The 23,604-nt window shown below is 34.3% G+C and overlaps 1 non-coding gene across 1 annotated transcript; it reads right to left on the bottom strand.

Annotated features, from left to right (window-relative positions):
- Positions 1-8,834: 8,834 nt before the first annotated feature.
- LOC121211535 (small nucleolar RNA R71) lies at positions 8,835-8,940 on the bottom strand. The gene has a single exon (XR_005906759.1). It is a non-coding gene; the product is annotated as a small nucleolar RNA R71 (small nucleolar RNA).
- Positions 8,941-23,604: the final 14,664 nt, after the last annotated feature.

The raw sequence follows: 23,604 nt of genomic DNA, 5'->3' as shown, positions 1-23,604 counted from the left end.
TAAACACATGATCACCAACATATTAGCCGTGAAAGTCACATATAAGATCCAACACACATGGTTGAATTCATCAAATAATCATATTTCATGTATTTCATTTAAATACCAGTAATAGTTCAATGAACTCATATAATTTCATAACAGAACTATGCCCGTTGAACCATTTAGAATATCGTTGGATACATGGGTAGTACACACGAAGTGTACTGAACTATAATCCATCAATTCATGTACATGAATGCTCATACGAGTTGTAAATGTTAAGCTCCTCCGAGTTAAATAACGGGAAGCTCATATGAGCTGAATAACGGGAAGCTCATGCGAGTTGAATAATAGGAAGCTCATGCGAGCTGAATAACAGGAAGCTTATGCGAGCTGAGTATTGGGAAGCTCATAAGAGCTGAAATCGGTGACCCTAATGACATGTCATCTGTATCCTACAAATTCCTAAGGTTCTAACAGGGCTCGGTAATTATCGAATATACAATCAATATTTATTCATGGAAATTATACAATTCACAAACAAATAATTCAATTTTAAACATATAAATGTACAATTTGATTACACGAACTTACCTCGACAAATGTACGTAGATACGGATGCGACTAATCAGATATTTTCTTTGTCTCGGTCTAACTCTATACGAGGTCTGACAGGATCTATATGAATGAATTTAACTCGTTTCAATATAATTCACATTCAATTTAATCCAACATGGAATTTCGATAAAATTAACATTTTGCCCTACACTTTTAATTCCTTTGTAATTTAGTCCCCAGGCTCGAAAAATAAAATTCATACAATTTAATCCTTACTTAAGCCTAGCCAATTTTATACATATTAATAACAGCCCATATATTTCACAAAATTCACAAATTTTACCATAAGTTTATAATTTTTTTAAATTTAATCCCTCACTGATAATTTTATCAAAATTCTCTTTACAAAAGTTGTTTATCTAACAACAATTATTCACTTTCTATCATCAAACTTTAAAATTAAAACATATTCAATAATGGTCAAACCCTAATACTTTAATAATTTTGCAAATTAATCCTCGAACTAGCTAGATTAAGCTACTATGATCTCAAAAACATAGAAATCATAAAAAACGGGACACAGATTCATACCTAATTGAGCAAAATAAGCTTGCCTAAATTTTCAAGCTTCCATGGCTACGTTTCTTTTTTTCTTTTTGATGGATGATGATGAGAATAGATTATTTTATTTTATTTATTATAACTTTAATCACTAATTTTCAAAATTAACCTTAATATTTCATTCAATTTCTAATGATGACTATTCATACTTAACCACTAAGCACTTAAATGGCCTATTTACTATATAAGGACCTCCAATTTAAAATTTTATAGCTATTTAATACCTTTAGCTATTAGAACACAACCTTTGCACTTAATGCAATTTAGTCTTTTTTATCAAATTAGGCATGTAAAAGGTAAAATTTCTTAACAAAATTTTTATACGATATTTCTATCATACTGTAGACCATAAAATAATATTAAACTAAAATTTTTTGACTTTAGATTTGTGGTCCAGAAACCACTGTTCCGATTTCACTGAAAACGAGCTGTTACAACTCTCCCCCTAAATAGACTTTCGTCCTCAAAAATCTTACCAGAAAAGAGGTTCGGATATTGCTTTCTCATAGCTTCCTCATGATCCTAAGTAGCTTCTTTTATTCCGTGTCGCTGTCAGAGAACTATTACTAAAGCTATGTTTTTATTTCTTAACTCTTTCACCTCTCGTGCCAAAATTCTGATCGATTCTTCACTATATGTCATGTCAGGCTGAATTTTGACATTCGTCGAAGAAATAATATTTGAAAGGTCAGATCGATACCTTCATAACATAGATACGTGGAAGACATTGTGAATCTTTTCTAATTCTGACGGTAAAGCTAATCTATACGCAACAAGTTTGATTCTCTCAGTAATCTTATACGGTTCGACAAGTCGCGGACTCAACTGTAACACCCCCTAACTCTTATCCGGCCCCGAAACAGGATTACGGGGCATTACCAGTCAATACAGTTCAATTACGGTCATTAATTAAAATAATTGTTTACACTTATCATAAATTTAACATATCATCCTTTTAATGGGCCCTCGAAGTCCAATAAAAATAGTAAAATTAATTTGGGACTGATTTAAAATCACTACAAATTTTTCTCAAAATTTTAAAATTTTCCTTATGAGCTGTAACACCCCTTGTCCATATCCAACGTTGGAACAGGGTTCGAGGTGCTACCTGAATTAAACAATAATAAACGAACAAAATCGAGTCATAAATTTGTATTTCAATTTAAAATTTTTCAAATTTTATCTTTAAGTTCTTAATATGGATCTACGAGGCCCAAATTATGCTTAGGAAGTGATTTGGGACTAAACCGGGTACTTTGGAAACTTTTCCTTGAAAATAGGGGCACACGCCCGAGTGGCCTGGGACATGTCCGTGTGGCCTGCTCGTGGGGCTTCCATGGCCGTGGGTGGATCTATTTTGCTCACACAACCGTGGGACTAGCTTGTGGGCGATTCTGACTTTGCCACACGGCCTGGGCACACGCCCATGTGACTTGGCCATGTGAAAACCTAATTTTTCACCATTTTTAAGCTATTTTTACATATCAAACACACCTAGTTCATGCCCAGAACATTGACTTATAAATCTTGATCAAATAACATTCATTTATCCATTTCTTGTACCTAAACACAATTATACACTAATAGAATCCAACCAATCAGTTATTTCAAGCCAAAACATGTATATTTCATTTTCAAACAAAAAACATCACATTCAACATACTTTGCATACTTAATCATTCATACAATTACATTATCAAATCACCTCCTATACATGCCATATAAATCAAAAAGTTGTTTAACAAAATCTACCGGAGTAAATCTGGATAGTGTGATCCTTATTGTAGATCTGATCCTCCGTATGTATATAAGTCAATCTACAAAACAAATAACATACACAAGTAAGCTTATAGAAGCTTAGTATGCTCATAGGCATAAATACAAAAATCTTACCAAATATTATACACAATCATATATCTATTAGCTTATCTAATTCATCCTGCAAATCACAATTTCATTAATAAACTCATTTGGGTAATTTCCAGGTTGCTATTCACAAATTTAACTCCCTTGGGCCCATTTCTCATTTACTTCCATTGTCAAATTAGGAAACAATAAAGGAATTGAGTGCTTTATTATCACCTCACCATAGTAAACTATGGACTGTCACATTGTCACACATCACACACCGAAGCCATAGCCCTGCCATGGTCTTACACGGATCACATAACATACCAATGCCATATCCCAGATATGGTATTCTATGGAATCACATTATCACATCACACCGATGCCATAGCCCAGCTATGGTCTTATACGGGAACACGAATCACATTGTACCGATGCCATAGCCCAGCTATGGTCTTAAACGGAAGCACATATCACATCTTTTCTATCAATTCATTATGGTCACAGAATGAAAGCACTCAAATCCATTGTTCCAAATAATATGTACTTTTACTTAAATACTTGATAAACCGTAATTTATACATATTTCTATCCCATGCTTAGCACATTTTATGGATGATTTTTCCTTAGATTTGGTGAATTCGATGCTCCTAATGCCTTAATTTCATGTTTTATACTTAGGTGAGCATAGGAGAATGAAAGGAACGAGAAATGGGCCAAAAGCGGAGAAAATGGGCCAATGTACGAAATCAACACGGCTAGACTTCCTCACATGGGCAGACTACACGGCCGTGTCAATTTGGCAGAATCGGAGCACGACTTACACGGGTAGACCACACGCCCGTGCCTATTTAACAGGCTTGACCACGGCTTGAAGTAATCACACACGGGTGTGTTACACAGGCGTGTCCCTGTCAAGCCCAAGTAGAGTCCTATTCGGAAAAGGCCACTTTTGAGGGCTCTTAGGCATTCCAAAGCGTATAAATACACCTTAAAAGAGGAGAAGAGGGGGGATGCACAGGAGGAAGCAAGGAATTTATCAAGAAAAGCCGATTGATCCATCTCAGAAGCCGAATTCACTAGCAAGACTGAAGATCTCCCTTTAAATTCCCTCAAGAGTTTTGGGTTTTCTTATGTTTGGTTATTTTTATTCTTTTGACATGTTTTCTTTCATTAGTATCAACTAAAACCCTTAAATACCTAAGGGGAATGAAACCTAAGACGGATCTTGTTATTATTATCTGAATTGTATGATAAATATTTAACTTGTTCTTAATTATGTGTCCTTAATTCTTGTTTTGATATTCTAGGATATTGATTCAAGTTAAGCTCTTATTCTGAGGAGGAATAGACCCTGTCTAAGCGTAAATTTGTCATAATTAAGCGGAGTTGATTGCATGCCTAGAGATAGGGTGACAAGATTTTGCTGGATTAGGGTGAAACCTAATAAGAGGATTCATAGATCGAGTTAATGCAACCCTAGGGCATTAATTAGAAAGAGATTTCAATTATACAATCTAGGGTTAGACGTTGTTAGTCTCGAGAGAGATAATAATATAACTTAGGGATCTTGTAACACCCCTAACCTCGTCCTGTCGCCGGAATAGGATTACAGAGTATTACCGGTCAGTACAATATATTTATACGTAAAACAAGAATAAATACAGAATCATGCATTTCTTTATGTAGCTTTAGTGGGTCCACAATACTTAATAAGAACAATTAAACAAACTGGGGCTCGATCGGAAGCTTAGAAATTTTTTTGTAAAATTTTAAATTTTCTTCTTTTAAACAGTACCACACGCCCGTGTGGCTAAATTTAACATACCCGTGCGGCATGGGACACGCCCGTGTCCTCAACCCGTGTGCAACACTGACTTTTAAACACGGCCATGACACACATCCGTGTGGCCTGCCCGTGTACTAAATTGACTTTAAGAGATGGCCGTGGCAACCAAGGCACACGCCTGTGTGACAAACCATGTGGTCTCAAAATGAACCTTGTATTTTAAAATTTACCAATCCTGCAAATTGTAGACAACAAGCATTTCAAAATTTCTCCATTAAATTAGTCCAAATATGGTTAAACACACTTAATACTCATTAAACCATCATATAATAATTTAACACGTATACTTAATAATGTCTTAAACTAAACCATTTCAAACACATTTTATGTACTATCCAATACTTACTTTAAACACTTATCATGTATCATTACCAATTATCAATTTACTTATTTCACTATTACAATCACAATCCAATATGACACACTTAAGACATCCTAGGTACATGCCATTATCATCAATTAACATATTTTACCTTATTGAGTTTGGGATTGGCCTGGGATGCTGATTCAACGATTTGACTTTACCTTAACCTGCGCACGAAAACAAATCGTATGCTGAGTATGAACTCAGTGGTTTTTCTATAAACCAATACTTAAAATATAATATATACATAAAATCATATAATGATCATAATTATTTAATCATTCAATTCATAAATAAACTCTTCATAATTCACTTAATCTTTATCATTTATTAACTAGATTAGCTTTTCAAATGAATTCATAAATCATCTAAACATTAATGCTTTCCATTTGTATGTTTTACTCATACTTCAGTCCTCGATTCAGTATCAATAAACATTTATAGTATCAATCAATTTATCGGTTTTATACAGTAACATTCCGGCACTCTATAACAGTCAGTTATGCAGTAATAGTTATTTATTCAATAACAGTCAATTATTCCGTAGCAGTCAACCTTTAATACTTTTAATTACACCTATTAACATGACTCAGACCTGGACGGATACACGGATCCAACCCACACACCAGGGATAGTATACAGTGTTTCATCAGCCGAAGCCGAAATACACCGTAACGGTAACAGTAATAGTAACAGTAACAGTAATGGTACACAAAGTACCTCATCGAAACGAATCTGAAACAGTAACAGTAACAGTCAGGTACAGAGTACCTCTTCGGAAGGAATCCGAAACAGTCACAGTAGTCGACACATATAGTGTCTCATCGACACACAGTCGGAATATCCCTAAACACTTCTAATCGTATGGCATGCCAATTATATTCGACTAGCCCGATACTGTTAATAGGGATTTTAGTAAACTTTCAAATTTTCAGTTTCATTTCAATACACTTTTCCATATCAATTCACATGCAATTCAATTTCAATACAATATACATATTTTAATTTTAATACAACATACCTTTTAATTCATTTTCCAAAAACCACACGTTCAAATATTTCATACTTTAATTATTGGTCACATATCAATCATGATACAACAATTAATAATCAAATTCAATAAATTATAAAACATTATAATTCTTACCTTAGCATTTCCATTCTCAAGCAATTCAAATATTAACATAACAATTAACTATTAAGTTCAGTTTATAGAAATACAAACCGTAGTTTCCGAGCTAACTCCCGTTGTCTTCGCCTTATCCTCGCTTAACCAAGATTTTCTGAGACATCATTAGCTACGGGAATTAATTAAATATTATTAATACACTATCATTAAATTTTTCACATTGAATATTTCAATTTCTATCCAACTTTTACCTTAATTCCAATTTAGTCCCTAAACCGAGACTAACTTTTATTTTTCATATTTAACTCAATATTTTCATTTAATTTCTACTTCAAACTTATTTTAGCTCTCTAATTTCACCATAAACTATGATTTCAAAATTTTTCAATTTAGTCCTTACTATTCAAAACTTATGAATTACTTTACAATTCAATCCTTATTTCATTTCTAACTTGAATTTCTATCAATTTAGCCCTTAATTCATCTTTTTGTTCAACAAGAACAATTCTTATAATCAACTATCTTACAATATATCAACTTAACTTCATCAAAACCTTGTTCTAAAGTTTCTAAAACATCAAAATCAAGTAAAAAGGGATAAATTGACATACCTATTTAACTTTCAAGCCTTGAAATCCCAATTTTCTCCTTTTTCCTTCTTTCTTTCTTCCTTCCTTTCTTTCCCCTGTTCTCTGTTTCGTTTCATCCTTTCTTTCTTTTTCTATTCTTTTTCTTTTTTATTCCTTTTACTTTATATATATATTATAATAACTTAATAATAGCTATAAAAAATATCTATTTAATATCCAATATCTATTTTACATTTGTATACACATATATTATTACATTTGTCTTTCTTTAATCTATTTATTATATAAATATCTTTTACTTAATACTAATATATAATTTAATAATATACTTATATAATAAGTAAATATACATGTATTTTAAAATTGTATGTATATTAGTATTACACATGTCACCATATGCACCATACATTTGTCTTTTCTTAATTTATTTCATAATATAATAACATAATTAATTTAATTTGTAATATAATGACAATAATAACAATAATATATTTATAATTTAAAAAACATAAAAATCAAAGATTTTTATGTTTTGTCGCCTCATTCTTTAGAATAGGCTTAATTGCCTATTTAGTCCCCTCAAATTTTTTTGTTCTACAATTAAACTTTCACTCTTCATTCAATCTAGTCCTTTCACTAAATTAGCCTTAATTCAAGTTAATTCACTTAACCAAAATCTAATCAACTACACTACTAGCTTCATAAATATTTCTCATAAATATTTACGAATTTATTTTGCGAAAATAATGACCCGAAAATTCAATTTTTCGATGACCTTAAAATTTGGGTCGTTACAGATCTCTACGGAACAAGTTGAATGAATAAATCATCCGATTCAGAATCAAATAACAAGTGAAGTCTAGGTGGATTTTTCCTTAGGTATTGTCTCAATCAATCCAGTTTTCCAAAAAATATTTTCCCCAAATTTCTTTTCTGTGATTTCTTAGTTTAATTAATTAGTTAGATAAACAAAATCCTTTTATTTTTTTAGGCTAGATAATAAAAAGAAAGTTGATACTAGTACTTTTAGTTCCTTTGGGTTCGATAACCTGGTCTTGCTAAAGCTATGCTACTGTTCGAGAGGTACACTTGCCTTCATCGTGATAATAGTTAGTTTCAAGAATGATTCATAATAAATATTTAAAACCTGTCACGAATATCAGGTATCAATTTTTTGGCACCGTTGCCGGGGAATTAAGATATGAGGAACACTCGATTTTTATTACTTTAGCCATTTTACTTTTATATCAATTTAAATTTTTATTTTCCTAATTCTTCATTTATTTTCTTCTGACAGGTTTTTCTAGTTTATGACCAGGAGAATCCCGTCAGGACCATTACTTTTTGATAGTGAGATCGATCGCACAGTTCGCAGAAACCAAAGAGAAATAAGGCGAAGCTTAACATACACAGAGAACGAGCAAGAGGACGATATTCAAACAACAACCAAGGAGATGGCTGAAAATTAGAAAAACCTCATACCTCCTGCGATTGCTGTTAATCCAGTAAATCAGAATCCTGCTCCGCGCACTATGTATGATTATGCTAAACCTTCTTTAACAGGAACTGAATCGAGCATAGTTAGACCTGCTGTAGCTGCAAATACTTTTGAACTGAAACCTAACACAATTCAAATGATACAACAATTTGTTCAGTTTGATGGATTGCAGGACGAAGATCCCAACGCTCACTTAGCAAACTTTTTAAAACTATGTGATACATTTAAAATTAATGGCGTTTCTGATGACGCCATCCGCCTTCGGTTATTCCCTTTTTCATTGAGAAACAAAGCTAAACAGTGGTTGAACTCGTTACCGCAAGGGTCAATCACTACTTGGGAACAAATGACCGAAAAGTTTTTACTAAAATACTTTCTGCTGGCTAAAATGGCTAAATTACATAATGATATCTCTTCTTTTGTACAGATGGATTTAGAAACACTCTACGATGCGTGAGAGAGATATAATAACCTTTTGCGAAGATGCCCTCACCATGGGTTACCACTTTGGCTACAGGTTCAAACTTTTCATAATGGCCTGAATCTTTCGACTCGACAAATGGTTGACGCAGCTGCTGGTGGAACCATCAATAATAAAACACCTAAAGATTCCTATGAATTTATAAATGAGATGTCACTGAATAACTATCAGTGGAAAGTTTTGATGACAAAGCCAACGAAAACAGCCGGTATTTATAACGTCGATTCAGTCACCATACTTTCTAATCAGGTAGAACTCTTGAATAAGAAAATTGATGGTTTTCTTAATTCTTCACAGGTTCACCCAATAATGCGGTGCAAAGCAAATGGAGGTGGATCAAGCAATTCAGAATACCCACTTTATGGCTACAACATGGAGAACGAGTAGTTAAATTACATGGGTAATAATCCTCGATCTCAAAACAATCCTTATAGCAATACTTACAATCCAAGTTGGAGGAATCACCCAAATTTTTCATGGGGAGGCCAAGGAAATCAAAAACCACCACCTCTTCCAGGCTTTCAGCAACCACCGTACCAGCAGGAAAAAAAGCCGAACCTTGAGGAGATGCTAACCAAATTCATCTCGGTGTCAGAGACTCATTTTTAGAGTACCGAGAAGACACGTAAAAATCAAAAAGCATCTAACCCAGATTGGACAGCTCGCCAAGTTGATTTCCGAACGACCACAAGGTAGCCTGCCAAGCAACACTGAATCTAACCCAAAAGAGCAACTCAACGCAATTGCCATTCATGATGAGGAAGGGTTAGTGGAAAAACCAAAGCCAGAATCAATGGTAAGCGAAGGTAAGAATGAGGTAGGCCAAAAAGAACAAAAATCGGTAAGTACAGAATATAAACCTCGTGTGCCATACCCCAATGCAACAAGGAAAGACTTCTCAGACGAACAATTTGGTAAATTCCTTCAACTTTTAAAGAAACTACATATTAACCTACCATTTATTGAAGCACTTTTACAGATGGCAAATGGAGTCAAATTTTTAAAGGAGCTTCTAGTAAATAAACGAAAGTTAGATGAAAGGTCGCATGTGGAGTTGAACGTGGTTGGCTCAGCCATTCTTCAGAATAAGTTACCCAACAAACTAAAAGATCTAGGGAGTTTTATGATTCCTTGTTTAATTGGTAGTTTAGATGTTAATTATGCGTTGGCTGATCTTGGGGCTAGTATCAATGTTATGCCTTACAAAATTGTTTAAGCAACTAGGTCTAGGGAAACCCAAACAAACTTGGAAGAGCATTCAATTAGCAGATAAAACTGTCAAATTTCCTAGAGGTATCATTGAAGACGTACTCGTTAAAATTGAAAAATTTATATTCCCAGTTGATTTTGTTGTTTTAGACATAGAAGAGGACAATAATGTTCCTTTAATTTTGGGAAGGCCCTTTTTAGCAACTGCTAGAACAATTATTGATGTTGGTACAAGTGAACTCACACCTCGTGTAGGAGACGAAACAATCAACCTTCAAGCTTGCAACTCGAACAACACATCAAAAATTGAAGGTGATTGTACAAATTATTCTACTAAGACTGATCATATAGTGCAACCTATTTTGCAGGAAATAAGTTCGAAGGACACAAATGAGCCATGATCAATCTACAACAAAGAATCTACCCATGAAGAACGAAGGTTACGAATCAAGGAGTTAGATGTGTAACGCCCCCACGCCTGAGACCATCGCCGGAGTCGAGTATGAGGTGTTACTAAGCTTAGTTTAACATTTTTAGAACTTTGGATTATTGTTTCTACATTCACAGCTTTTAAGCTACTTGCGTCACAGTCACAAGAAAAAACATATCTCGAGTTACGAAACTCAAAATCAAGATCCGTAAATTTTACCTGAATCTAGACTCATATACCTATCTTCTAATTTTTTTCTAGAATTTTTGGTTGGGCCAATTAGTACAGTTTATTAGTTAAAGTTATCCCTATTTCAGGACTCGACTGGTCTGACCTCTATTTACTACGAACCACGTTTCTCTCTGTACAAAATTCATATGACTATGAGATTTGTTTCTACTAAAACTAGACTCAATAAGGATTCTGAGGATATAAAATATACCACCTAATTATATCTTTATAATTTATGATGAATTTCTAAAGTTGGAACAGGGGATTCAAAAATTGCTATGACCCTGTTTCACTAAAATTCAAATATCTTCTAACATATAATTCCTTTACCTGTTTCATTTGTTTCATGTGAAACTAGACATAATAAGCTTCAATTTGATATGTAGTCCATCACCAAATTCAATTGCTATGATTTTTAGTAAATTTTCAAACTTGCATCAATGTTGCTGCAGTATTCTGTTTATGGCAAATTTCATCCTTTTTATGAGTTTTTATGCACTAAGTTATCTTAATAGTTTTCCTTAACATCGAACATAATCTACACTAACCATTTTCATAATTTATCATTATCAAGCATTTCCTCAACCATTCCACAACCATACCATAAGATCATTTTCACAAAATAGGTATATTGCTATACATGCCATACTTAAATTTACAAGCAATTTACCAAAAGTCTTCCGGATAGTGTGACTGAGCCTTCGACCTATCCCGACTCCTGAGCTGGCTTGTCCAAAACTATAATGAGTAAGAAGGAGGGAGTAAGCATAAATGCTTAGTAAGTTCATATGCAAATAATAAGTAACATAACAAACAGTTATACCAATCAACATTAGCATACATCACTAAAACACATATCACATTTCTAAACATCATTCCTCATCATCTTATTACCTTATAGTGGTTGTATCAATACTCAACCCGAGGGTTAAATACATACCTGTCCAAAATAACCATTTCACATCACTCACCAATACTTCTCTTTACATCTCGAATATTCCTCCATTGAGTAGAACTTTACCCGTTGAACACATCGGAATATAATTCGGATACATGGATAATTTGCATATAAGTGCCACATATTCAATCAAGCAATCATGTAACCCGCCCATAAGCGAACTCGGACTCAACTCAACGAGCTCGGGTGTTCGCATCCATAAGTGAACTCGGACTCAACTCAACGAGTTCGGATGCCTAGTTACATCTCACGAACTCGGACTCAACTTAACGAGTTCGGACATTCGCATCCATAAGTGAACTCGGACTCAACTCAACGAGTTCGGATGCTCAACCATCCCAGTGACATGTCACTTGTATCCTAATCTATTCCTAAGGTTCAAACGGGATTTTTCTCGAACACTTATCCTTGCCGTCTTCCGTAGAATGCCGAAATCAATACTCGGTAACAATTATATTTAACAAGTAGCTCACATAATTTACATATTATTTGAAATTAACCACAAAGCATACATTTCATAATGAAATTCAGCATAACACATAATTAATATCAATAACTTAAAAATAACAATTATGCTACATTATTTACACATGAACTTACCTTGGTACCAAAATACAAAGATTTTGCAATTTAGTCCACAATCTTTTCTTTTCCTCGATTGAGGTCGATTCCACGTCTTTCTTGATTATGGAGCTTGGAAGCTTGAAACAAACCCTAGCTATGGAGAACCCTTGAAATTTTGGCCTAATGAAGAAGATGGACAAAAATTGGCTTTTAATTTTGTTTTTAATTCATTTTAATAACTAAATGACCAAAATACCCTTACTACTAAACTTTCCAAAAATTCCTTCCATGTCCTAATTTTGTCCATGAACTTAAAATTGGTCAAATTGCTATTTAAGACCTCCTCATTAATATTCCAAAACAATTTCATACTAAAAACTTCTAGAATGCAAATTTTGCAGCTTATTCGATTTAGTCCCTACTTTCAATTTAAGCACTTTAGGCATAGAATTTCATCACGAAATTTTCACACAATCATGCAATCCTATCATAATCATCAAAATAATTATAAAATAATTATTTCTATCTCGAATTTGTGGTCACGAAACCACTATTCCGATTAGGCCCTAATTCGGGATATTACAAGATGAATGGCTGACATTTAAATCGAGAAAACACGATAAACCAAAACTACTCCAGAACGAGCTCAATGCCTCACCAAATCAACTTATGGTTGGAGATAAAGTTTCATTAGATGCCGAAGATCCTCACAGTGTCCGAATGAAGAAATTTCTCTTACGGTACTTAGCATTTTCCCATTTGGAACAGTCGAGGTAAGTTATCCCAAATTCGGCACCTTTAAGGTAAACAATACCCGCCTAAAACCTTATTTTGATGGGATTCATAGCAGGAATGAGGAGTATAAACTCCTCGAACCACCATGACCATTCACCAGAGAGGTAAGTCGAGCTTAGACTATAAATAAGCGCTTCTCAGGAGGCAACTCGAGCACTAACAATATTAATTTCTTTAAATTTTAGTTTTTAAAATCTAACATTCTAACCAAATCATTGAAAACAAGCTTTCCAAAACCACACGACTAGGCACACGGGTGTGCCTTATTCCGTGCTTGCACCACGGGTAATGACACGACCGTCCGATATGACCGTGTGTAAATAGGGCAAAAGTTTTTTCCCAACATAGGGTTGCGATAAGTTGCCACGACCGTGGGTGAAACTGTCAAAACAATACGGGCGTGCGGCACGCTCGTGCCCCATACCCGTGGTCGACACTATCAAAATAACACGGGCGTGCGTATGGGTACACGAGCGTGGGAGAAGCGAACCACATTACACACGGTTGTGCAACACAATCAGACAGTCACATGGCCTAGACACACGGTCGTGTCCTTAGGCCATGTGACGATCTCTCAATTCTCAATAAACAAGGGCTGGACACATACCACACGGGAGTGGGACACGGCCGTGCCACTTTTAAAATTAGATTATCTCTTTTATTTATTTTATTTTACCTTTGTTTTAACTCTAATTTATTTGAAGTCTCATTTGTTTTTAAACACGACTTATCTTTGATTACTATTAGATTATTCCTTCAATTCTCCTTTTATCCTTCAGAATCATGCTTGCCCTCCAGCTTTATTTCCAATACTTGCTCTCGCTAATCAAGGAGTTCATTCATCATTCAGGAAGTTTCACTTCTCTCCCTATCTTATGATTATAAATCTATCATTGTCAATATATCTATCTTTGTACATTGAGGGCAATGTACATCTTAAGTGTGGGGGGTCTTTTATATCACCATTAAGAAATCCCTGATTTTTTTTATTTTCACGTGAATTACTCATATCACTATTAGAATGAATTTTAATTAATTTATGATTTTTATTGATATGTCTTGAATTAAAACATAGGCATTTATATGTTGATTGTTTAAACTTTAAGACATTAGAGAATCAAGCATGATAAGTTGATTTTTGAAGAATTAAAAAACTTTTAGGTTGTTTCCCCCAAGTTTAGGTATTACCTTGAGTTGGAATTCACAAGTTTAAACATCAAAAAGCCATAATTTTTGTGAGATTTTGAGCCTTTAGAGCATCGATTATTTCTTTCATGCTCACTTTCATTATGAGTACGATAGTATTGAATTGTTATTCTAGAACTTGCTTGATTATGCATGTCAAGACTACACCATTTGATTTGATATGTCAAAATGATTAAGGCACTTAGGTTTAACCCACTCACTCCGTAAAAGCCTACCTTCACAATTAACCCTTAGTGAACCTCCTTGAGCCTAACAACTCATTCATTAATTTACCCTCAATATTAACCAATAACTCATTATTGTTAAAATCCCCTAAATTAATTTGATCCCTATTTTTGTCGAGATTTGAGTTGGAATAGTTGCTTAGCTATGTTTTATTCTATTTTGTAATTAGAATTGTTCTTAAAAAAATAAATACATGTATACATATTAGTAGTAGTGATCTTCTGAGCTAAAGAAGTTAAATTCTATATTCTGAGAAAAAGCTCTGTTGTACGCAATTGATGACTAGTCATTTTTCTATTTAGGTAATTTTTCAATTCAATCTCGATTCTAACCCTTTCTTTCAGTTTGTGACCATACCCTTTAACTAAAGCCACGTTACAACCCTTGAAAGACCTTTTGATTGATGTTTCATCTCAATTTATAGTGGTGGAGATTTGATTTTCATGCAAGCCTATGGTAATGACTTTTCACTATTGACTATTGAGTGCTTCATTTATTGTCCTTAAACACCTCGAGTGATTTGAGTGAATCTTTAGTGAGAATGTGAAACTCTGTGATATTTTGAATCAAAGGTAATTACTTAGATGAGGGGAGGCACCTATGTTTTCATGATAAAATGCTCAACTTGGAATGTTTGAAACTTTGTTGTTCTTTCAGTTGAATTTTCAATATATGATTATCTATGGATTATTTTGAGATATTATCGATAGAAATTATAAGTTGAGAAGAATTTATTTTGATTATGAGTTGAGGATTTTGCTTGAGGACAAGCAAATGCTTAAGTGTAGGGTATTTGATAAACCGTAATTTATACATATTTCTATCCTTAGCACATTTTATAGATGATTTTTCCTTAGATTTGGTGAATTCGATGCTCCTAATGCCTTAATTTCATGTTTTATACTTAGGTGAGCATAGGAGAGTGAAAGGAATGAGGAATAGGCCAAAAATAGAGAAAATAGGCCAACGTACGAAATCAACACGGCTGGACTTCCTCACACGGGCAGACCACACGGTCGTGTCAATTTGGCAGAATCAAAGCTCGACTTACACGGGTAGACCACACATCCGTGCCTATTTAACAGGCTTGACTACGACCTGAAGTAATCACACACGGGCATGTCCCTGTCGAGCTCAAGCAGAGTCCTGTTCGGAAAAAGCCACTTTTGAGGGCTCTTAGGCATTCCAAAGCCTATAAATACACCCTAGAAGAGGAGAAGAGGGGGGACGCACAGGAGGAAGCAAGGAATTGCTCAAGGAAAGTCGATCAATCCATCTCAGAAGCCGGATTCACCATCAAGACTGAAGATCTCCCTTCAAATTCTCTCAGGAGTTTTAGGTTTTCTTATGTTTTGTTATTTTTATTCTTTTGAGATGTTTTATTTCATTAGTATGAACTAAAACTGTAACACCCTGAATTTGGGACCTAGAAGAGTTGGGTTTTGAGTCTGGGATTCGGATAGAAGAAAACCTGAGTAATTAAGAAGTTTTAAATATTATCGTTTAAGGAAAAAAATTTGAATTAAATTACTACTAGAAAATTTTTACTGTATTTATTATTACGGATATTTTAAATTTTTATGAAATTTTAATTAGTATTATGAGATAAAATTATTATTATTAGAAAAATATTACTGTATGTATGTTTAAAAATTTTTTATGAAAATTATTATTACTGTAATTATTATTATTAGATAGGAATATATATATATTTATAAAAGTATTTTTGTTTTGGTGTTTAAACTATAGGAAAAAAATTGTTTTAATTTTTGCCTCATAGAAGGAATCTGGACATAAGGCTTATAAAATAAATTGGACAAGACTGGGCATGAAGAAGCGTACCTGGCCTAGTGGTTAGCATGCTAGGTAGTGGGAAAGAGAGCTGAGGTTCGACTCCCAACATGTGCAAAAGTGTTTTATTTTTCTTTATATCAGGGAACGACGCAGGGAAGCCTTAGATATAGTTGGGGTTAAAAGGTAACACAAATGGAGGCTTGGTCTAGTGGCAGAGTTGCTGGGAGTGTGGTATAGTGCCTAGGTTCGAGGGTTGGCGCACGCAAAGGCTTGTTTTTATTTTAGAAGCCAGGTTGCATTAAAGTAGGGTTTAAGAATAGTTGCGACTGAGTTATGCCACAAGGAGCGCTTGTGGCGCAGTGGCAGCAGCGTGCTGGGCATGCGGAAAGGGCGTAGGTTCGAGTCTTGGCGCGGACGAATTCCGTTTTATTTGTAAAGCGGGCTAGAACTGAAGTAGGTAAGGTTTATAATTAATTGTAACCATATATTAGTAAAGGAAGGAAGCATGGTGCAGTGGCCAGCAACACGGGCGTAGACACAAAGGCGGATGGGGTTTGGACTTTCTATAGTGCCCATTTTACTGACAGGATTTATCACCACTTTAGCGACTTTGGCGGCTTGGCCAGTTACTTGAGATTCGCGATTATTTCATTTCCTGATGCTAGCAATGTACAGTGGTCAAATAGGATCATTGGCTGAAGGAACCAGTGTGTTAGCGTGAGCAAGGGGACATACAACAAAGGGTTTGAAGACTAATTCGGTTGGCTCTTCAGATCTAACCCATATTTCGGCAAAAGGTAAAGAACTCTGGGATCTAAGGCTGTGTTGGCCGAATATGGTAAGGGGTTAAATACATAGTTTGTTTTCGAAATTTAGATTTGACGTGGTAGAAATCCAATTGTAGGTAGTTCGTGTGTGTGGATCTCGCCAACGTACCATTCTAAATCAGGTGTGTAAATGACACCCATTCATAGACTAGATCGGCAAAAGTCGAAATGCCGAAAAGTCAGCATTTTGTGAACTTGCGAGCGTGCGAGCGCTCGTGAGGTGGTTTGGTTGTTAATTTTGGTAATCGCAAGCAGTATGATTGCAGAGTGTACAATTTCATGCACTTCGGTATATTTAGGCTTAATGGGCCGAAAACGGGTTAGTGGGCCAACGGGCCCAATTTGGTAAAAACGCTCGATAAGTGCTTCTGTTAATGTGTTAATGGTTAGAATATGTATGTAAACTCTAGAATAGTAAATTTTATTAAAATACCCCTAAGTATGAAAATTACCGTTTACCCCTAGGTGCAAAATGATCGTTATACCCCTAGGGTTAATTTTGACTGGAATGCATGATATTCTGATTCTATTTGTTGTATGCCATAACATGTATATCTGTTGCATGGGATCTGGGTTATGTTATGGAGGAAGAACCCGTTCTGGTGGCTGTGCCACATATTCTGATATAAGCAGCTTTGTTGCGGATTATAGTTAGTGCCGCAACCGGTGCTAACACTGTAAGTGTAGGGATGGCGTGGGTGATTTATTCCCCACAGGAAGTGTAGGGATGGACAGAGGTAAGTGCAGGGTTGGATGGGTTTATCATGCATGAATCATATAAGACTGTATTGAAATGGGCCCAACTGTGTTAATATGGGCAAGGCCCAATATATCTCGACTTGTAATAGGGCTACGGCCTAGATTCATACTGATATGGGCTAGGCCCAATATACTCTGATACTGTAAGGGGCTATGGCCCAGATTAATATTGATGTGGACTAAGGCCCAGTTAACACTGATTTCTGAATAGGGCTTAGGCCGAGTAAAGCTTGAACTGATTTGGGTTTTGGTTGGGATACTTTACACACCGAGTTTTCTAAACTTTCACCCTTTCTCTTCCATCCTTGCAGGTGAGCCCTAGTTGGTAGACTTGGAGCTGGGCGGGATTCAGAATGGCCACGAAGATTAAATTTCTAGTTTTTAAATAAGTTTCAATTATCTTCCTTTTAAATTTCGCATTTATTTTTGATTATTTCTATTTTGGTTAAAGTTGTAATAAGGTCGCTCTATTATTTTTATTTTGGGTTTTTAAATTGCTTAAATCGTTTTCAACTTGAGATTCACATCACTTAAATTGATTCCTTAAAATTAGTTAGCTCTAGGGCGCGTTTTATAAAAGTTACTTATTTTCAAAATATCACGATAACCGAGTAAAGCTTCCGCAACGTAAATGTTTTCAAAGGAAATAAATATTTTAAATAGACTTAAACTTAATTTGTTCGTGGACAAGTAATAAGCTTAAAGTGTGGAAATGGATGTGTGCATGTCTAGGATTGGATCATGGAAGAGCTAGGTACTTAAACAGTCTAATTGACTCACCTCCTCTTTTCTTGAATCCTACCTGGTGCGTAGTATCCATTCACTTTAAGCCATAACAAAGAAGGTTTGATTTTTCGATACTTAACTGTTTTTAAAATAACATGTTTCTGCCACTACAAAGGTTTACAAGTGTAACACCCCTATCCCGTATCCATCGCCAGAATAGGTGAAGGGGCATTACCAGACTTGAAACTCATATCAGAACAGTAAATTTTTTTTTGAGAACATTCCTTTAGATAAATACTAAAGACAGTCAGGGATACAAATTTAAACTTCTATAAGTACACATTCAAAAGATGCCATTTTCACATGGCTTATATACATTAACCAAAATATTCTTCGGCCACTGGTCTATTCTATACATGCCATAAAATAATTCAAAACATAACAATAACTAGCAGTGGATAGTGATAGTGTGACTAGTTGCTGACGATCCCCGAGTCTGTAGCTTCCAAATGAGATCTATAAAACAGAGGAAACAAAGTAAACGGAGTAAGCATTACAATGCTTAGTAAGTTTTAAGCAGTGTCAACAGATAACAATCAAATTATAACATAGTTGTTCGTATTTTTATTTCACTCTTCCATCGGGCATACCATCCCTTTACTGAATATGCACATCTCATCATATACAAGAGGCAGATAAACTTTCACATAATAGATATATTGTATAATTTCACATAACCTCTCACACTGATCCGATGTCACATAATCATAGGAATAGTCTCATAGATTGCTCACGTATGCATCACATAACTACCTTATGATTTAGTTCAAATCAAGCTCACATATAAACTTGGAGTACATACCTGTTTAACCTTTCGCATTGAATATATTTATAAGCAATTCTTATTGCGAAGTCTTATAGCTTTAAACTCTACTCGGATTATCGGCGAGACCTTTAGCTCAGATGAAATCTCCACACGAGTCAGCGGGTCTTAACCCAGACATAGTCACCACATATGGTCATCTGGTCTTTAATCCCGGGTTTACATCATAGAGTTTCATGCATATTTATTCACATGTTACAACATTCACATCGACTATCATATTTGTAATTCATTTACCTCATCAAATATCTAATAAAACACACCTTCCGCTGTTTGTCATTTGGCCACAATATATATATACACATCTCATACATATCTCACATTAGCCATTTGGCTTTACCACATATCCATCTCATACACGTTTCGCATTAGCCATTCGACTTTACCTCATATCCATCTCATACACGTTTCGCATTAGCCATTCGGCTTTACCTCATATCCATCTCATACACATTTCGCATTAGCCATTCGGCTTTACCACATATATACACTTCCACGTTCATCACATTGGCCATTTTTCCTTATCACATATATGCATGTTCACATTCATCACATTGGCCATTCGGCCTTATCACACATATGCATGTTCACATTCATCACATTGGCCATTCGACCTTATCACACATATGCATGTTCACATTCATCACATTGGCCATTCGGCCTTATCACACATATGCATGTTCACATTCATCACATTGGCCATTCGGCCTTATCTCATATATGCATGTTCACATTCATCACATTTGCCATTCGGCCTTATCTCATATATACACATTCACATTCATCACATAAAATCCTAAATCAAAATATAAATTTTCATGTATTCACATCACAATTATCCAAATATACTTCATATACCACATATACTTTCATGTATACACTTTGTCTTGGCTGAATCTACATCTATCATTCTCCAATGAATAATTCAATTTCAAGCCATACTATCATTTCATATTCGAATACTTATAAACTTACAATTTCACAAATTTTAATATCAAAGATCCACTAACACTCATATATCATTTTATAATATCACAATTTAGAATTCACGTATGGGTTTAATCAACAGCTTATGAGCAACTAAAACAAGTTTTATCCATGTTTACAACATAACCACAATTTCTCTACAAGCTATTTTCCTGAGCAACAGTCGTTAAATTATTTGTAACTGGGGCTACGAAATTCCAAATTATGTACCGTTAATTTTCCATGAAAATAGACTCGTATATCCTCTATCAAAAAAATTTTCAGAGTTTTTGGTTTGGCCAATCAATACCAGATTTTTCTTAAAGTTTCCCCTATTTTACTGCTGACTACTCTGACTACTCTTCACTAAGAATTTAATTTCTCAATGTACAGAATTCAAAATATGTTTCGTTTATTTTGTTTGAAACTAGACTCATTCAGGAGTCTAAACATATAATTTTATCTTATAATCATTTTTGTACAATTTATAATGATTTTCCAAATACTAAACAGGGGATTTCGGAGCCGTTCTGACTCTGTCTCACACAACTTTGAAAATCTCATTATCGGCAACCCCTTTACTTACACGATTTCTTTTATACGAAACTAGACGCATCAAGCTTTAATTACATAATTTATTCAGCCTTTAACTCAACTCTCACAATTTATGGTAATTTTTCCAAAACACGCTACTGCTGCTGTCCCTAGCAGATTTATACAATTTACTCTGTAAAGTTCTCATTCACATATTTAAAACATAATATCATATATGCCGTCATTTAGAAAAGTCATTGACCTTAACGTATATACATAATTCATATTCACCCCGTTTTAAAACTTAAAACTTACAAAGGAATCAAACTCAATTACTTAAGAACTTACTTTATTTATTTGAGCAACTGCGGATAGGCTACTCGACGGCTTTCTCTTTCCCCTTATCTGATTTAGACCCTCTTTGCTCATGAGCTTAATTAAAACAAATGAATTTGTTTCATTACTTATTCAACATTACTTCTTTAATAGTCACAGTTGATAATCGTATAACTTCAGTGCATAATGTGTTTATGAAATATACCATGACTAACTTTTATGTTTATTTCACTAATACCTAATTCACATGCACAAACAAGAATTCACATTACTTGCCATTGTAAATGGAACCTAGATAGCCAATTACCATGGCCGAACATACAGCCACTTATATAAATAACACAAAGTGATACAAATTTATTTTTACCATTACAAATCATAAAAAAAGACCAATGCATATGACATCAACAATATATATACATACCAAATACCTGTATTGCATACTTATCAATATGAACTTAAAGCCCTATCCTAATATTCATGTACATATTATCCACCATTTCCAAACCAATTCATCAATGCAATCATACCATTACAAATCAACTTAGAATAACTATATCTAATAATCAAATACCTATAGCATTGCATATTTCTCACATAGCAAGTACAACTAAATTCATTATTAATATATATATCTAAACACTTAACTACAAGATTTAATCACCATTATCAAATCATAAAACAGCTTATAACCATCATCTATATTTACTTCACATAAACCGAAATAACCATTACATCATCTTTAATACACTTAGCATTTTACCCATTTAATCAAGCTAAATCTCAAGACCATTCCATCACACAAATTATACCATAAATCATACTTACAATTTAAGTTAATACATGACCGAAAATCACCATCATTAACATCATTATCAAACCAAAACCAAAACACATCTATCATCCGTATACCAAGCTTACCAAAACAAACTACTATGAGTTTCAAGCTTATTGACCGAATCTCAAACCTCAAAATTCTAAGTTTAATCCATGTGATAAGTAGAGTTTGAACTAATCATCTCAAACATGCATAGATTTTCAAGAATCATTCAATACATACCTCATTCTAGCCATCTTCTAAGCCAAAAATTAAAGCAACCAAACTTTCTTCTCCCTCCTTTTAGGCTACGGCAATGGAGGACAAGGATGGACCAACTTTGGTTTCTCCTCCCACTAACTATTATCTAATATCTCTTTTTTTCTTTTATTAATTCATTTGTAATATAATATCTTAAATCACAATACATATTATATATATAACACCATATCATGACCGGCCACCATCTCAAAAGTGGGTAATTTGACATGCAAGCCTACATTTTTGAATACATGCTCTATTAGATCACTTTATATATTTACCTAACCTATTTTACCAATGTTTCACATAAGTCCCGTTTCAAAATTTCACATACAAATGGCAAAATTAATGCTTGAAATTTTTACACATGCATTTACTCACATCATGAACATAGAATATAACTTTCAATTATTTATAAAACTCGGTTTCGTGGTCCCGAAACCACTTTTCGACTAGGGTCTACTTAGGACTGTCACAACAAGTTTTCAAAGTTTCCCATAAGATTTTACAAGGTTGTTAACAATGTTTTGATTATTACAATGAATCACGTTTTGGAAAAAAATAAGGCTAAGGTTTTATACAAGTTGAAACGGTAAAAGTTTCTAAACATCAAGAAGGGTTTTCAATGAAAACATGGTTTTCGAAAAACACTTCAATGTGACACACCGGATTCGGTCGTAACGTCTGGGCCGGGTTTGGTGTTACAAAAACCCTTAAATATCTAAGAGGAATGAAACCTAAGACGGATCTTGTTATTAATATATGAATTGTATGATAAATATTTGACTTGTTCTTAATTATGTGTTCTTAATTCTTGTTTTGATATTTCAGGATATTGATTCAAGTTAAGCTCTTATTCAGAGGAGGAATAGACCCTGTCTAAGAGTAAATTTGTCATAATTAAGCGGAGTTGATTGCGCGCCTAGAGATAGGGTGATAAGATTTTGCCGGATTAGGGTGAAACCTAATAAGGGGATCCATAGATCGAGTTAATGCAAGCCTAGGGCGTTAATTAGAAAGAGATTTCAATTATACAATTTAGGGTTAGACGTTGTTAGTCTCGAAAGAGATAATAATATAACTTAGGGATCTCTAAGGAACAAGTTGAATGAATAAATCGTCCGATTCAGGATCAAATAACAAGTGAAGTCTACGTGGATTTT

Source organism: Gossypium hirsutum, chromosome A12 (genome assembly GCF_007990345.1).
Source record: "Gossypium hirsutum isolate 1008001.06 chromosome A12, Gossypium_hirsutum_v2.1, whole genome shotgun sequence".
Classification (NCBI taxonomy): domain Eukaryota; kingdom Viridiplantae; phylum Streptophyta; class Magnoliopsida; order Malvales; family Malvaceae; genus Gossypium; species Gossypium hirsutum.
Note: the sequence above shows the minus strand (reverse complement) of the source record. Positions and strands in the feature narration are given on the sequence as shown.